Genomic DNA, 19,521 nt, shown 5'->3' on the forward strand with positions numbered 1-19,521 from the left:
CTTTCAAAGAAAATATCAGCAAAGAATTTTAATAATAACGCAAGGCAAAGATACGCAGACGAAAAATAAGGCATATTTTTTGATTGTGCATATAATTAACTATGTATGATAATTAGGATGGTATAGTTCATTATGTAAAAGTTAAAAAATATAAAAATATATATGTAGGGGAGAGGTGAGATACTTGATCCCCATTTAAATTTGGCGCCCAATGATATCCTATTACTGTTCTGTTGACCCACTTGGGTAGGGGCCATACTGTTTACTTTGTTTTGACTAATGGCTGCTACTTCAGAACACGCTTGACATTTTAATCAAGATTATTCTATTTTGTGACATTGAAAGTTTATTTTACGCATGCGAGGTAAGTTATAACAACTTTCTTTCGTTTAGTTTACAATTATACTGCCAAAATAGGTGAAACATTTGTACTTTTATCCACTAAATATTAAAACATTGATATTTAAATTGTAACTGTTTTAACCTAAAACTTGCACTTGTTAGAAAAATGTCATTGCAGGGATAGTTGATCCTATTAAATGGGGGATACTTGATCCCAGGATCAAGTATCCCACTTTGTGTTTCTTCTATTCTCGTATTTAATGTAATTAATTTTATTCATGTTTCTTTTTTCAGATGCCACGTAAGTACTCAACTAAAATAGGAGCAACGAAAAGAGTTCCACCTGATGCAGAAAATGTTAAAGCGGCTGTAAATGCGGTAAAAATGGAGGACGCTACAAATCATCCGCTAGGTAGTTCAGAATAAATGTAAATAAATGTGCAGAAAAAACATGATACCTCTTCCAGGCTACAACGTGCGCCAGATTTTTTCACTTGACCAGGAAAAAGAACTTCGTATGTTTTCGAAAGATATGTCCAAGATGTGTTACGGTTTTACTTTGGTGCAATTGCGCAAATTGGCATACTCCTATGCTGCAACAAATAGGATATTATATACCCCTGCCTGGGATAAAACAAAGCAAACTGTCCGCAACTGGTACCGAGGTTTTCTTGATAGAAACCGAAAGCTGTCATTAAGTACACCAGAAGGCACAAGCTTGGCACGAAGCTCAGCTTTTAATCGTCACACAGTTGGTACATTCTTTAATCAATTAAGAAATGTTTATCTTCTTCTTCACGTGCCATCTCCGCGACGGAGATTGGCAATCATCATGGCTATTCTGATCTTAGATTCTGCTGCTCTGAATAGTTCAATTGATGTGCATCTGTGCCGTTCCCTCAAGTTACGCAACCATGAGATTCTTCTTCTTCCTACACTTCTTTTGCTCTGGATTTTCCCTTGTATAATCAATTGAAGTAGGTTGTATCTCTCATTACGCATAACATGCCCCAGGTATTGCAGCTTTCGTGTCTTGATGGTTTCCAATACTTCCATTCTACAAATTCTTCCATAGAATAAATGTTTATACACGGTACCAGTTTCCTCCTGAACGTAAATGAAATATTAACTAAACTGGCATCACTACAGTATACAAACCTGCTAAAATAGTTGCTGTGAAAGTGTCGAAGCAGGTGGGCAAAATTACATCTGCAGAACGAGGCGAACTGGTTACGGTGTGTGCTGGCATCAATTCTGCACGGGTCACATGCCTCCTTATATGATATTTTTCAGAAAAAACTGGCAGGACAGGTTTCTAAGCCATGCACCTCCTGACAGCAATGCAACAATATATCCCAGTGGATGGATGACTTGCTCGGGTTTTCTGAAGTTTTTGGAACACTGTTCGTTTCTCTTAGCCAAGCCTAGATCGGAAACATTTAATTGTTATGGACAACCATGACAGCCACTGCACCATTCAGGATTTTTTAAGATTGGTGCATATATTTGTATAATTTTAAGGTCAACAGGATCGGCTTGGACTTGTAGTAGTGCTGCCCTATCTGAGTATTCCATGAAGTTCCTTACTGATTTTTTTGAGGCTCTGTTAACTAGAAATCCAACTCCATTATAATGATAGGGTAGGTTGTTTCCTGATTAATATAGTGTCGCTTTTTCTTTAGTACATTTAACAGTGTTAGTTAGGCCATTTGAGTTCGCTAAGTCCTATGATGTCTAGGTCGCATCGTTCCATTTCTTGTATTATGTTGTCTAGTTTACCGGCGGTGTAATGACTTTTAACGTCCAAGTACTCAGTTTTAACTTTGGGGTTTTTCCCACTTTCGGGTGGTTAAGGGCATTGTTTTTCTTCGCGAAGATTCTTAGCACCCATTGGCCACTTAAGGCCTGCCACGGACTAGGGGCCGTTGCTTGCAATGTCTTTTCTATCCTTGTCTTTCATGGGATATCCTTGAGGACCTTTAATACGATGATTTTCAATTACCTTCCGTATTCTTATGCCATTGACATCCTTTGTCCATCCGCCTTTTAGGGACAGTTTCCCACCGTAAGGACAAAAGAGTGCCCTGTCTAACGTATGCTCATCCTTCCTCTATCCAGAGACCGTTGGCAAGATGAGTAGAATCGCTTATACCAGCGATCGTTTGGTCAAAATTGACTTATTACTAGCCCTAAAATCTGAGGTCGCCACTTCCGCCATTCTCGTCGTAGCGAAGGTATCCTTCTCCGCCGTGATTGCCGTTGTGGCCTTCATCCGTAACCTTGGACAAGAAACCCTAAACAGGTACTAGTTCCCCGGGTCAGGGACGTGTTACATATAAAAAAGTATATACATATTTTCGTGTTTGTATGCTTCATAGACTTTAGGAAGGCCTTTGACCGAGTGCAGCATATGAAGTTAATAGATGAATTAAAAAACATCAATTTAGACAAAAAAGACATTGAGTTTATTAAGGCTATATACTGGAACCAAAAAGACAGTAGTAAAGGTGAACGATATAGAAACAAATAATATACCGATTGCGAGAGGGGTTAGGCAAGGATGCGTCTTGTCTCTGACGCTTTTCAACGTGTACTCACAGGTCATATTCAGAAAGGCCTTATGGGAAAGAAAAGAGGGAATAAGAATTGGTGGAGAAATCATAAACACCATGAGATTGGCAGATGACACGGTAATTATGGCTGAGAGTATAGAAGAACTACAAACTTTACTAGATGCAATAAATAGTGAATGCATTCAAATGGGACTTGACATCAACACAGATAAGACCAAATTTATGATAGTATCAAGGAGTCCAATAAATAATGAACAACTAACTCTTGGTGGACAGCAAATAGAGAGAGTGACAAAATATAAATATCTGGGAGCTTACATCAACACAGAATTAGATCCAGACCAAGAGATCCGGGTACGAATAGAAATGGCAAGGGCAGCGTTCTTAAAATTCAAACAATTGTTCTGTGACAAAAATCTGAATATTGCGCTGAGACTGAGGTTTGTTGAATGTTACGTCTGGTCGGAACTATTGTACGGGGTAGAAACATGGACACTAAAAGCGCAAATAGTTAAAAATATTGAAGCCTTTGAACTTTGGATATACCGGAGAATGTTGAGAATCCCATGGACTGCCAGGGTCACCAATGAGGAAGTGCTGAGAAGGATGGGTCGAGACAAAAAATTGTTGAGAACGATAAAAGTACGCAAGACTGCATACCTTGGACACATACTAAGAAATAATAAATATAGTCTTCTGCAGGTCATCATGCAGGGTAGAGTCGATGGCAAAAAGGGAATAGGTAGAAAGAGAAAGTTACGGCTGCGAAATATTCGAGACTGGACAAACATGACTGTAGACGAATTATTCCACGGTGCAAAAGACAGAGAAGCTTTTAAAAATGTGGTCGCCAACCTCTGTTAATGGGGACGGCATAGGAAGAAGAAGAAGATGTTTACCGTAAGAGAAATTTTCATGATTTTAGTACATCATTATGCCAAAAGTTTAGTTATTGATTATATGAGATCAAGATCCTAAAATAAATAATAATTTTTTTATTGCAAAATTATCTGTAAAAGTTTTTTAAGTGCTTGTATACACAAACAAATATTGTTCTTAGGAACGAAATAATTAAAAAATGTATATTGAAGTGAAAGATAAAAGCTCCACTTTCTCCAGAATAACAATAAATGTTTACATTTTGTTCGACACAAATGTTTCGAGTTCGAGTTACATGACCGGTCTTCGGTCGTCAATAGAGTGGCTGCATCGGACAGCCAGGAAATACGCTCCTGCTACCCGTCATTCCATCCTGCTGCTGCTGATACCGCTGTTGATATTCCTGTTATTGCTGTTCCTGGCGCTGATTGTGACAGCCAGTGGTAGGACCGATAAAATATAGATATATTTATAGTGTATAAGCGAACAATGTGACATAGTTCAATGGATTTCTCTTCGGAGTACATGTCTGGATGAATAGATATATTTTCATGCGCGGAGTGTTGCATTAGTTTGACGGATATTAAGGGTGCAAATTTGTCAGTAAATTTTATTCAACCACATTAATTTTAGAGATCGAAGACGCACTGATCCATTAACAACTTCAAACCAAAATATAATTAACGGCTACATTGTATGGTAATATAATATTACATTATAATATTTATTTAACTAAATAAAGGATATAGATTAAAATATTAAAGAGCAACTACATTATTAACGTTGGTATGTTTACTGGAATGCTAGTTATTAAATTACCAATTTAGTAACTACTGTATTGACTCAAAAAATTCTTTCTAAAAATAATGTGATCATTATCATATTTAAATTTACCAAGAATTAAATAATGATGATTTCCAGAAACAAATAATATTTAGGAAATGGGTCTTAGAAAAAATTCAGTAAATGAATTTTTTTTGAGTGTGTCCTAATTGGAGATAAAGCTATAATTCATTGAAACGGTTCAATAATAGGCATAATTCCCACTACTGTTTAACAAGTAAGCCATACCACATAGTAATACATAGTCAAACGAGATGGTCACTAAATATGTGGAGAGGTATCGTCAGTAACCATGTAGTAGGACCATCTATTTTTAATATAACTTAAGTCATGAGATGTCATGAGATTTTATTACTAATCATGCCCCTAATGAATTATTACCATATAACGGATTAGTATGTGGTGAACTTAATGACCATTCTGGTTAAAGATGGAACAGAAGAGGTGGGCCAATAAGGTGACCACCCAAATCAGCAGATTTCAATAATATGGTCCCATTTCGTTGGGGTTATGTTAATATAGAAGTGTATTTACACCTCCAACAACAAGGGATGATATGAAAGATAGAATCCGAATTGTATTTCAAAATTTTTCTTTAATATTCATTTGACTCTCGACCTGTAAACATCGATACGAATTAGGCGAAAGTTTATAGTGGTGATTAAAAACGGGCTCCGGCCTCCTTTTAACCGTCACTATCGTGTATCAAGAGGATATACTATTTATAAACTATTTAAAAATTAAAATATACAGTTTTAACAATTAAAATGAGTGCTCCATCAGATTTATCTAAGAGTGTTCCTTTTTATACTGTTACTGTTAATGGTCAACCTATAAATTCAATATCAGTAACAGCAAATTTAACCAGAATGCCCAAATGTCGTTTTTCCACAAAATTTTCAACCAAATTCAGCACAAATTTTAAACATCGCACCAACAACAATATTATGTTCCTAACCAAGTACTATCACAATCTTCCTCAAACTGTCAATACAATCCTACAATAAATCCCACATTATCTACACCTCAAATTGAAGCTTCTGATTCTATTGAGATGACACATACATTACAAAGTGAAGAATCTTCAGTGGAAATCAGCGACATTGAGTCATCGGCTATCCATGAATGGCAAACTGTACAACATAGTAACAGAAAACGTAAAATTAATTCTCCGACACTAACAGAAAACGAAGACACGGTAGTAACCAGCAATAAATTTCAGATTCTACAAAATGAAAACGAAAACGACAACAATAATAGTACAGAAAATACCAACGAAACTCCAACAACCTCTAAACCCCCACCAATTTTTATATATGGTGTTACTGAATACAATTAAATGGTTAATAACATATCGGAAGTAACAAAAACAGAGACATACTATTGTAGAGCATTAAAAAACAACACAATAAAAATAAATTCCCGGGACTCTGAAACATACCGAAAACTAAATGAAACTATCAAATGAAAGAGGATAGAATATACAGAGTTGTAATTCGTAATCTACATCATACAGTGCCCATTAATATAATAAAAAGTGAAATAGAAAAATATGGGCATTTAGTAGGCAATATTGTAAATATAAAACACAGAGTAAGTAAGGCCCCTTAAGTAGTAACTTAAGTCACTACGAATTGCAGAATGGAATGCCAACGGCCTAGGCAACCATAACACAGAAGTTACTAACTTTCTTAATTTAACATAACAAAGTTGATGTTTTACTTATATCGGAAACCCACTTCACTGACAGAACGATGTTCAGATCCCTCATTATTCTATTTACAACACCAACCATCGTGATTGAACAGCACACGGTGGCGTTGCTATTATTGTACGTAAAAAATTATTTAGAACATCTGCCAGCCCATTCCAACGAGGACGCAAGACAACTACACCTACAATCAGAAGTCATACGAAGATTGAAGATCTTTTCAGACCTTATCCACTAATTTCAATTTTAAATTTTAATTTTCATTTCAATTTTAGTTTCAAATTATAATCCTACAATAATTTAATTTGTTAGTGTTAATATTGGGAGTGTTATCAGTAGATAATTTCTCCTCTCATGTATTTACAATACTCACATTTACTTATAGCTTGTAATAGCAGATTGTAAATTTGCAAATTTAATAATAAAAAGAAATGTTTCTTTACAAATGACTTATGATGTAAGCAACTTCGTATTGTTTTAGAAGGCGATTAAACACCTTATCTAAATAAGATAGGTCAAAAATTATATTTTTTTATATTTTATTTGAATTAAATTGTTTTCTTTTCTGTATCGTTATTTGATTACTAAACTAACATGCAATAATGGTAAACTGTTCGTTTTCACACATCAAGCACGGCCAAATCCATTTAAAATTAGCAAAAATATAATGTACTTGCATTCTTACTTTTCTTGTATTTAATTTAACAAATGTTATTATAATTAATCATTTTTATAATTTTTGACTATTGTACTGATTTTCATGTAATATTGGTTATAACTTGCCTATGCCCTAATGCCCTTTATAAAAAAAACGTGAACGTACGCCATTGAAAACGGGAATATAAATAAAATCAAAAGTACGTTTAGTTACAAAAATCATTCGCAAAAACAGCTGACAGTAAAACAAATACGCAGGAAATTTCTAGGAAATTAGAAAATGTACGAGATATATCGTAGAGTCACGCAGCATTAAATCATCGGTGTCTTAGTGCGGAAACGTGAATGTTTTCAGGATATTGTGGCTGCAGTAGATATATATATTGTGGCCGAATAGCAAATATTTTTGTTATTAAAAGCTATTGTTGTTTAACGTAGGGTTCTTATATAAAGTTCTGTAATAATTGGGTTAATTGATAGTGTAGAGCAGTGATATCCAAAAAAAGATACGATTAAAGGAATACATATTTTAGGAGTCGTATCTTAATATTTACTGTTGAAATGCTTTATAAAAAATACAAATCCTTGTCTGCAAAGAGACAATACTTATCTATAATTATTATAATACAAACTTACATATTGTTACCTCAAATTTTCAAAATAAATCATTAAAAACTACTAAGCTAAATTTACTTTAAATATTTCTTTGATAAATTAATAAAAGAAGGTAAAAAATTTATTAATTTATCTGAAAATCTCGTCGAAACATTAAATGTATAGTTTGTCTCAAAATATATCGTTTTGACTTTCCCGTCCTTAAAGGATTAGTGGTATTATCGCCATTATTAATAGACAAATACGTTTTAAATTTCTACCTGACCGCTCAGGGTTGAATCAGGTACGGCTAATGTAATCAGTCATTAAAAATCTCTACTTGCTACTGTGTGTATAGTATATTAGTGAAGATTGTTCGTAACAAATATGTTTCGTCCAGGGAAAAATAATCGCTCGAGATCTACTAAACATAATCAAAAGCATTTGTCATTGGACGCAAAAAAAATAGTTAAAAATGTGTGTCATACTTTAATAGATAGGGGCCTAATCAAACAGAATGTTGTGAAAAGAACATATTTACTTACAAAAACGTCGATATCGTCGACAAAGCCTATTGTAAGCGAAGAACCATTGATAGGACGAAAAAAAGTAGTAATTTTTAGTCTCATTATTTGGACAGTACTCAATAAGATATTATAAGAAGAACAATAAGTTGTTCTTTACGAAAATCAGATAGTTCCTACGTTAGATAAATTAAATTGAAGTTATAGGAAGAAGAAACAAATATAGATACCACTCTCCATACAGTCCTTTCTAAAATAAGTTTTAAACACTTGAAGAACTGAGTATCTCTCTGAAATTATAGGTTAGAAAACAAATCTATCATATATCTGGATAAAACATGGTTTGATACTCATGATATAGTATGTTAAAGAAGGTCGATTTTAGTAAAAAATGTCATACGAAAGCATCTTTAAATAAAGGAAAACGCATAACAATAATTCACGCCAGTTCGAAAGATATGTGGGTTCGAAACTGTTTGTTCTTATCTGCAAAGAATATCAAAGACTTCAGCTTAGACTATCATGAAGATACCAGTGCAGAACTTTTTGAAAATTGGTTTCAAAATTCTCTTTTGAAAAATATTCCTGAAAGTAGTGTAATCGTCATGGATAACGCAAGCTACTACAGTCTACAGCTACAAAAAGCGCCAAACAAGTACTAAAACTGAAATTTATGAGTCTTTATTAAAAATGTTAATTATTTTAAAGCCATATATATATATATATATATATATATATATATATATATATATATATATATATATATATATATATATATATATATATATATATATATATATATATATATATATATATATTTATATATATATATATATATATAAATATATATATATATATATATATATATATATATATATATATATAGTGAACTGAAACCGAGACAGATCTTAGTATACCATTTTTAGACACAAAGGTAATAAGAACAAATGACAATATTCTGACATTGGATTGGTACCAAAAGCCAACAGCATCGGGAAGGTATATGAATTACTTTTCAAACCACACCACTCGTCAAAAATATAATACAGTATTGGGTATGAAAAACAGGGTAATGTCCATTGTTGATGATAATTTGTTACAAAAAAATCTGGACATATTATACAAAATTTTTCGAAACAACGGCTATCCTAAACATATTTTAAAAACACTCATTTACAGCAGTAATTTCTATGATGGTCCTGTCCTTGATTCTAACAATGAGTCAATCAAATACAAAAAACTCCCCTTTATTAACGGTCTAACCCAGTCTGTCGTATCCATATTTAAAGATGTTTCCAATATTAATATAGCTAAATACAATACCATAAATAGCAAACAACTTTTTTCTAAAATTAAAGACCCAGTACCAACCCTATATAGGAGTAATGTGGTATATGAAATACCGTGTCTAGTATGTGAAAAAAGCTACATTGGCCATACATCGCAGTGGCTAAAACAACGTATCACACAGCATAAAAGTGATTGCCGCTTAGGAAAAAATTCTTGCGCAGTTGTCGAGCACTACAAAAACACCGGTCATCTGTTAGACTACAACAATACTCGTATTTTGGCACAGACTGAAAATTACAAAAGTAGGTTATTTTTGGAGATGTACCACATTAACAAAAATAAACAAACTTTAAATTATAAAACAGACACGGGGCAATTAAGCAACATATATTGCAACATATTAAACAAAATTTAAAACTACACTCACCTTAATGATTAATCATACCAACTAGCCTTAATGATTAATTAAAGAAATACTATTCCTCTAATGTTTTCTTACATTGTTATTTTTTGCATTTTGAAATAATTTTTACTTGTTCCATCTTATTTATTCTTAACGAACGTGCTCAAAGATATTTTAAATTTTAACATGCATTTTATTAAATGTACAGTTTTATCAACAATAATGTTATTTTAGTATTCAATTTTATTTATGTGTATAATCTTTTAATTTCTGTAAGTATTGTAAATCTAAGTGTACGTCAGTGTTTTGAAATGTTTGTTTTTTACAGTTACTCCCGATGAAGCCATCAAATAAATGGCGAAATATTGAGCTTTAGAAAAAACAAAGATTTTTTATTTAATATAGACCACATACCCGATATTTCCAACATATTTATAAATTGTTTTTTGGTCGAAATAATCACGTTAAATATATATATATATATATATATATATATATATATATATATATATATATATATATATATATATATATATATAGACTAAAAATTACTACTTTTTTTCGTCTTGTCAATGGTTCTTCGCTTACAATAGCCTTTGTTGACGATATCGACGTTTTTGTAAGTAAATAAGTTCTTTTCACAACATTCTGTTTGATTAGGCCCCTATCTATTAAAGTATGACACACATTTTTAACTATTTTTTTTGCGTCAAATGACAAATGCTTTTGATTATGTTTAGTAGATCTCGAGCGATTATTTTTCCGTGGACGAAACATATTTGTTACGAACAATCTTCACTAATATACTATACACACAGTAGCAAGTAGAGATTTTTAATGACTGATTACATTAGCCGTACCTAATTCAACCCTGAGCGGCCAGGTAGAAATTTAAAACGTATTTGTCTATTAATAATGGCGATAATACCACTAATCCTTTAAGGACGGGAAAGTCAAAACGATATATTTTGAGACAAACTATACAACATAAAAAATTTTAATTCAAAAGTTTTTCTAAAAATCGGTATTTTTAAAGTTAAAATATCAATTTAATTTTGACATAATGGGATTCACTCTTATGTAAGTATCTTTTTAAAGGGCTATTGGATACATAAACCGAAGTACCTACTCAACTTAACGTTGGTCGTCCAAAAAGCAGGGAACGTTTTGGCATAAAAAAATTAAAAACAAAAGATATCAACACAAAATTTGATTTACAAAATCACAGTATTAGGCTATGTTTTTAATCTTCTTTAATATTCTTCTACTATATCTATTCTACTAGTCTTTTGTCTTACCTCTAACTAAAAATTTTCGTGAATTTTAAATAAACCATTCATGAGTTCTACCTCTACTTTTCCCTTTCTTCCTCTTTTTGTCTACGCTCCTCCTTCACCTCCCTACGCATCTCCTTTTCTTCTTTTCCTTCTTGTCTATGTTTCTCTTCCTTTTCTTGTCTACCCTTTGCCTTCAGTCCTATCTCTTCTTGTCTACGCTTCTACCTCTACTTTTTCCCTTCTTCCTCTTATGTCTACGATTCTCCTTCACCTCTCTACGCATCTCCTTTTCTTTTTTGTCTTCTTGTCTACGTTTCTCTTCCTTTTCTTGTCTACGCTTTTTCTTCAGTCCTTTCTCTTTTTGTCTACGCTTCTACATCTACTTTTCCCTTTCCTCCTCTTTTTGTCTACGCTACTCCTTCACCGCCCTATGCATCTCCTTTTTTTCTTTGTCTTCTTGTCTACGTTTCTCTTCCTTTTCTTGTCTACGATTTTCTTTCAGTCCTTTCTTTTCTGGTCTACGCTTCTTCAGTTCTTCCTCTTCTTGTCTACACTTTTCCTTTTCTGCTACCGTTTACGTATCAATTTCTTTGTCAAAATTAGTAGATCTTGTATTGACTATTAACAATTATTAAATATTTCTTCAATCCCACCGCTCTCACCAATGTTCTACATCTTGAAAATAACTTTATTGAACACCAACAATATTAGAATACTTTAATACACTGACAACCATAAACTTCAAAACTCAAAATACTACTGCTACAAACTGTCAAGAACATCTGTTTATATATATATATATATATATATATATATATATATATATATATATATATATATATATATATATGTATTTTCTGACGTTCCGAACTTCACTATGAATTTTTATTTGAACTGAACGTCACTAATGACATTTTATGAATTTTCGATGTAGTCTTGAACTTTTTCTTAAACTAATTCTTCTTTTGCGCCAGGAGATTTTTTCTATGTCCGTTAAATCTTATGGAAATTTTGTAACAATACTTTTGAAAACTAGGAGTAGCTTGTTATTAATCCTTTTCTTTTCAATACCTTTTCATATTTCCCCACTGTGACAAGTCGAGGTATTTTTCAAGATCAACAACACCGAAGTATAGTTTATCATTGTAATGTAGTGCTTTCTCTACTAGCTGTCGTACTGTAAATATTAAAGAAGCTGTATATATTCTCACCTCATGTTTTTTCAACAACATTTCTTAATCTTTTTTCTAGAAATACCTCGTACACTTTGCAGTAGATATATCTCTGTAATTTGGCTATTTGGTTTTATGTTCTTTCTTGTATATTGAAAAGATGTTAGCAAGGGTCCAGTCTTTAAGAATACGGTTATTTTTCCAGACTAAATTTATAATTTTTTGCAGTAGTATTAATCCGGCTTCTGAAAATTTCCGGTTTAATATTATCGAAGCCTGCTACTTTCTCTTTCTTTAATTTACTTATCGACTCTATGACTTTTTCTAATAATATTTTATCTCTTGAACCATTTTTAATATTTGTATCGAGATTGGTTTGTTTTCGCTCGTCAATATATTTTCTCGTCTGCATATAGCATTTCTTTAAAATGTTCATATCACCTTTTCATTATATGTTTTTCTGTGACTAGTAGCTTACTGGTTTCATCTTACCTTTTTTTCTAATTTTTGAGTATTCTATATAGTAGCTTGCCATTTCCTCTGATGTCACTGTTCATTTTATGTGCAAACTCTTCCCACGTTTATATCTTATCATTTTTATTGTCTGTTTAACTCGTATTTTTTTATACTTATAATTATCATTATTTCTTTTCATTATTATTATTTTCATTTTGTTTCTTTATTTCACCATGATGTGTATTTTTTATTATTGGTAATTGTATATCCATAAAGTCTCCGTATGTTCATTCCAATTTATGCTCTCTAGCTTCTCTGTAAGTCTATATTGATATTTTCTCCTAATATCCAGGTTCAAAAATGTGTACGCTTTTATTCTAGGAATTTTGTATCTATTTTCTGTTTGTAGGGTTCCTAAATGAGTGTTGCCTTTTATCTTACTTTTTGCTTCTACATAGCTGATTTCATATCCTCTTTTGATATCATCCCAACGTGGCCATCTTTTTGGTCTTGCATTTTACTATATAATAGTATAGGGCCCCTTTTGGCCATATTTCGTACTATCTCCTGTACTATCTTGATAGACCCTTTTTGTAACAGAAATAAATCGATTATAGATCTCTCCCCTCTGCTCTCCATGATCCTGGAGTATTTATGTATACAGTATGATGCAAATGTATGGAATAAATTCATTATTTCAGAAAGAGACGACTTTTAAAAAAAATCTTAAAACACGTTAATTTTAATTTTTGAGTGACCATCAACTGACATATATGTGTTGGACATTACTTCATCAGTTTCGGCGTAATGACGTAATCGACGCTTTTTTTAAATACAAACCGAGGACACGCGACAGCTCATTTGAAAGGTCTCCTTATCGTCATTGCAACGATGTGATCACTTGAATATTTATTTCTACAGGGTTCACTAAAATTATGAACTTTTTCAAGTAACATGGAATTACAATAAATATTTATTCACTGAACAAAAATACACTAAGGAACGCCACTGGGAAAAAAAACAAAATATGGATTTTAGTTACTCAATTACTCAATCAACAGTGAGTAAAATTGAAAAAAAAATTTAGAGAAACGGGCCATGTTAAAGATCTTCCCAGAAGTTGTAAAAAATCAATATCCGAAGCCAAGAAACTGGACGTTGTACTGGCGTTTCAAGACAATCCCCATACAAGTTCTAGACAGGTCGCACTTGATAATAATGTCCACCAATCAACTGTTGTAAGAGTGCTAAAAAAAGAGAAGTGGCATCCATACAAAGTACATCTGGTCCAGGAGCTATTAGAAGATGACTTTAATAGAAGAATCGAATTCTGCGAAACCATTATGGAAAAATGTAACAGAGATCAGGGTTTTATACAAAAGATACTTTTTTGTGATGAAGCGTCCTTTATGCTGAACGGTAACGTAAATCGCCAGACATATCGATACTGGGCAAGTGAAAATCCACATTGGATGGGAGAGTATAGGACACAATATCCCGAGAAGGTAAATGTTTGAGACGGCATTATAAACAATCAAATTGTATGGCCATATTTTTTTTTTAGGAAAACTTAACTGCTTCTCGTTATCTAGAATTTCTTTAGGATTATCTGTTGCCACAGCTGAATCAGCCATTTCCAAATAGAAATATTTGTGGTACCAACATGACGGGGCTCCCCCACACTACGGCGTTGAGGTACGAAATTACCTTAATAACGTTTTCCCAGGTAGGTGGGTAGGTAGAAGGAGGCCCATCGAATGGCCACCAAGGGCTCCAGATTTCACTCCGTTAGACTTTTATTTGTGAGGATATTTAAAAAGCAGACGGTATCAAAATCATCCGAGTAATGTAGAAGAGTAAAAGGAGCGCATCATAACGGAAATTGCTTAAATAACACCTGAAGTCATCGAAAGCGTTAGGAAAGAATGTATTGCCCGTCTTTCACATTGTATTATTGCTGAAGGTAGTCAATTTGAACATTTGTTGTAATTTAATTGTATTTAAGTAAACATTTATTGTAAGTTAATTATAATATAACACATATATAGCAGTTGATGGCCATTTAAAAATTAAAATTGATGTGTTTTAGGATTTTTTTTAAAGTCGTCTGTTTCTGAAATAATAAATTTATTCCATACATTTGCATCATACTGTATATTATATATATTTGTGTGCAAATTATTTCACAGTTCCGATAGTTACTGTCCCTATATATTTTATTATATTATTAATTTTTTATTTAATATCTTTTATTTCTGATATCGTAAAAGTTAGCTGCATGATTTTACTTAATATTTTTTGTACTAATATTTAATAGGAACTTTGTTATTGGTTCAATAAGAAGAATTTCCTATTTCTTTGTTTTTTTTTTTCATTTTAAATTTAATATATTATCTCGTTGTGCTTTTTAAGTATTTTAGAAAAATATATATTAAGAAATATGACCAAATCTAGTTAGCTGGAATGATTCTCAAGATAATTTGTATAAAAATATTAACTTTTAAAACATGTCTTATTTACAAATGGTTTATACTTTCTAGTATTAATAGTACTAATTTTATAGATCTTATTTCCTGTCTACTATAAATTTCCAACTCAAAAAACTCCAATATTTCAATCAAAATACATTATGTTCATGCCCCGGTTAACACTGATCTCATCCTTCGTTTTATCCTACATCCTGCAACAGGGAGTTCCTTAATTTACCCAACAATGGCCAAGTGGATCGCAGGCCAGCTGCCGTCCTTATAGATTGCAAAGGGGCAACTACAAGCTGTCATTACACCTACTGTGCCCCTTCAAAATTGCGATTTCGGTTTGGGTGTAACAACTACGCATCCCCTAGGGAGAACTTGCAATTTTATTTAATTTGCATTTTGTGACCTAGTTTTCGTACGAGAAATTGGATTACACTTTAGTGTAACTATTATACAATAATAGTGCCTTTTATATTTTGAAATATATCTTTTACTAATATTTATCTGTAAAATTGCATGAGTTCTGAAAATAATGTTTAAGAATAACTGATTTTAGACTTCAAAATGTGTAAAAAGTTGAACCTTTAGTGGAAACTTTGTTATAAAGCTCATTGGAAATACTTATTACATAATTATATTTAAAGATCAGTGGACGACTCTTACATCTTTTTCAATAATTTCTAAATACTTTTGCTAACTCTATCAATTCCTCAGTTAACCTAAATGGCCTTCAGTGTATTGACAACTTGTTATTATACTCTTTTTCTTCTGTTTCCTTCTTTATTATTGGCGAATCGTCTGTTTAGAACTGTTACATCGGCATCAACGTTCAGTTTGTGGCTCCAACTTTTTTGGTTTCAACGTATAAGGGCTAAAGATATTTAATTTACCCAAAGGTTATATTACAGGGAATTTTGAGTACTATAAGATTTGTGAGTTTAAACTTTTTTGATGTCTTTAATTTTTAAATCCTGCGATTTAAAGGGTTTTAAAATAGAACTTCTCACACTTCTATTCAAATTTCTACCGTCATTATCTCGATCAGCTTTTATCATATAAAAATAAAAAGACAAGAAAACATTTAGAGCAAAAACATAATATATTTTTGTACTCGTAAATATTTTCCATATCTCTGTTATTTTTAGAGAAATTTTGAAAAAATTTAAAACTAGGCCTTTTAAATTGGTAACCATTTTAGAAATTGTTGCTGATATAAATAAAGCTAATTTTACGTAGAATAAGATTAATTTTTATTTTTGTGGAAAACCAATACCGTAATTTTTTCTTCTTTTTTTAATGATATAATCGTGTTTTCTTGTTAATAACTGGGGTGTTTTCCATTCCAATCACTTATGGCTTAGCTCGTTATCTCATTTACTACTTTTAAAAACGTTATGAGCATTGTTTTTAAATATCTTCTTTTTATGTTATCTGATGATAAAAGTTTCGATTGCAGTTTAATTCAAATAAACCCTCACCTTCATCAAGTGTTGTAACTTGGGTTTATAGCCGCGATAAAAATTAAAAAAAAAACATTTGAATTATTATTATGAAAGGTTTCTTTTTGATTCTTATGGCTTTTCGGTTGAAATGTACTGCTGCTGGTGAGTTATTTTTAAAAAACCACCCAAAAATATGCATTTTTTGAGGTAGGAAATCAACAATTTCATGCGTGAATAACTTACCGAGAAAAACATGTATGCTGTGAATTAAAAATTCTTTGGCATGTTTCTTATACGCATTTCAAATTTCATGTCAATCGGTGCGGTTATTTAAAATTTGAGGTTTAACCACATTTTACCGTGGAAAAGGGACAGAAAAAGTCATATTGCCTACCATATTAGGATTACTTATAGGGGGTTGAAAATTGGGAACAGAAATTACGGGGCTGGAGATAGGGTAAACAAAACAAACCGGAACGTTTGCGAACGGCTACTCTTGATTGGATTGGAGAGCTGGGTCCTGAGAAAGTGAATAAAAGTGACTGGAATAAGGTAACTACAAAAAGAGGAATCAAAAAGGGTACTTACATGGATTTCCTAGACAAGTTATTTAAAATAGACGCTGCTTACAAGAATCTTCCTGTTAGATGGAAAGATAGGCTTTCCTTTCCTAAAAAAAACATCAAAAGGGTTAGAATATGTTGAAAGGAAATACTGCTCTTGGTTTAGGAAGAAATATTACACATTTATTATTATCACACCATAAACAGTTTATATGTATATATTATATACAGTACTATATTTAAGGGATGGAAAAAATCTAAAGGAAAAACCCAATTTTTTTTAACTTTTTTTTCCAAATATTGCTATTTTTCAAACAATAAACGTTAAATTTTTAATTTTTAGCTGGTCAAATATTATGTAAAATTGAAAAACAAAAATTTTTATAATTTTTTTTTGTAGTAGCAATATCTTTCGAATTATACACAAAAATATGGGCGCAAAAAGTAAAAACCGTCGATTTTTTTCGGATTTTTCTAAATAAAAGATTAGTTGATGTTTAAAAAGAAATATATGAATATTTTATAATTTACTAGTATTATCATATTTAAATTATTACGAATAATTACTGATTATAAAAGGTTTTAAGAAATATAATATGATGTTCTTTGATATATTTTATTTTAAATTTTATAGCTGGAAATATACAAGTAACAAGCCTTTTATTTTTATTTTTGTTAATCTGACTAGCTCATTTCGTAATGTAAATACCTTCCTGATTAGCCAATCTTTTAGTAAAAAATTCTCATCACCATATTCTCATTGAAGTTACGACTTCGTTGCCAAAATTCCTTTTTTATCTGACCACCACATCACTTTTTAATCCATACTCGGGAGTTCCCGCGGGAAAATAAGTAGCGCCGGATTTGCAAAAATGCAATATTTCGCCGTTATCAAGGTCATTATCAAAATTACAGCACTCGAAAGCCTCTGGCTTATAGCTTCAAATTAGCGGATTTTTAAAAGTTGCCAAAGGGCATTGGAACAATAGCGGAATACCAATGTAGCGAGTAGAAGGGTTGCGTTGGCGTTTTGTAGTCAATATAGACCCCTTTGAATGTATAATCGCGAATGGAAAGTGCCCAGTTGATGTTTTCGAGAGTTTTGCATATATTGAAGTCTTAAATTTAGATATTATTAAGGGAAGTGAACCACGGTTTAAATTAAGTAATTTAAAAATTTTAATGGAAGTATATTAACGGGCAAATATTGTGTAGTAGTTCCCATCTGACTGTTGTGCAATAAAAGGGTGTTGTAAACGAGTACGTTATCAATGAGTAATTAGTGATAAAACTATTCATTATAAAACGAATAGTGAAAAATAATTCGACAATAATTTATTGACTTGAATACGCTGTGACAAAAGAAATAAATATGGTAAAATACTAATAATAATAATAAATATAATAAATATTTGGAAAATACCAATAAAATGTTCATAAAGCTCATGATTAATAATGGAATTTTATCAAATATTCCTACAAATGAAGCTATAGAGCCATCTCTGCCAAGTGTCAGTATCACTTCTCAATTGATACTGCATAATATGCAACAATATTCACCTTAAATGACAACGAAAATTAAATTAGGTATTCTCTCATCATTCACTGGTTATCATACATCAAATCCTCTGATATCTTGGCAAGATATTACAAATTGTCAGCAGATATATTGAAAAAAGGAGGTAAGACCAGAGAAAAGAACAGCTGGACATATTTTAGAAAGATGGCTGATTTAAAAAATTTGGACACGTGTTGAATATCTTGGACAGACAGAGTGACCAACACAGAGGTATTAAGACGAATGGGTGAAGAGATGGAATTGTTAACAACTGTTAAAAGGAGGAAAGCGTCATACCTGGGCCATGTGTTCCGTAATCATAAGTACAGTCTGCTACAGCTTATCGTGGAAGGCAAGATTGAAGGTAGCAGAGGTTTGGGCAGAAAGAAGAAATCCTAGCTGATAAATTTGAGAGAATGGTTTCAAATACCAGAAGCTGCGAACATAATACATGCGGCACAAAACAGAGAAACCTATCGTTTGCTGGTCGCCAACCTTCGGTAGAAGACGGCACATAAAGAAAGAAAGTTGCCAGCATGGTAGAGAAAATAAAGGCACTGGGAATATGTAGGCCCTAGGTACTGGAAAGTTACACATAATTGAAAAAGAAATGACAGACCACAATCTTTCGGTACTGGAATTCTCAGAAACTCACTGGAGAGGTAAAGGGCATTTTAAAATAACTGCTGCAACGTCGTCTATTTTTCAGGCCCAGATAACACCAGTACAAATGGAGTCGCAACAATTGTACCCTCCAAAC

Source organism: Diabrotica undecimpunctata, chromosome 7 (assembly GCF_040954645.1).
Source record: "Diabrotica undecimpunctata isolate CICGRU chromosome 7, icDiaUnde3, whole genome shotgun sequence".
Taxonomy (NCBI): Eukaryota; Metazoa; Arthropoda; class Insecta; order Coleoptera; family Chrysomelidae; genus Diabrotica; species Diabrotica undecimpunctata.